A 355-nucleotide genomic window follows, 5' to 3' on the forward strand; every position below is an offset into this window, starting at 1 on the left:
GTGTCTGTGTGGATGAAGTGCTCCAGCTAATCTCCAAAAACAACATCATACAGTCTTAATTACCTAAAACATTGGTCCTTCAAGCCGGATTCTTCACTCAAATCAGCAAAATGGACACAAATAAAGCAATAGAACGGCCACGGCAGCTACCAGCTCACCTCCAGGACTACCAGGTTAGCCTTCCTCAGTCATTGATGCCTTATGATGACAATCTAGGTGCCAGTGCACAGCAGCTGCAGTCCCTCAGCCTGCAGACCAAGTCTGCTATTCAAGATGGCCAGCTACTTTCAGCACTCGGGCTCTCACAGTGTCATTCCCCAGCGGCGGCAGTCGATAAGGTAAGCCAGTGTAACAC

The sequence above is a fragment of the Austrofundulus limnaeus genome, unplaced genomic scaffold (genome assembly GCF_001266775.1).
Source record: "Austrofundulus limnaeus strain Quisiro unplaced genomic scaffold, Austrofundulus_limnaeus-1.0 Scaffold6829, whole genome shotgun sequence".
NCBI lineage: Eukaryota > Metazoa > Chordata > Actinopteri > Cyprinodontiformes > Rivulidae > Austrofundulus > Austrofundulus limnaeus.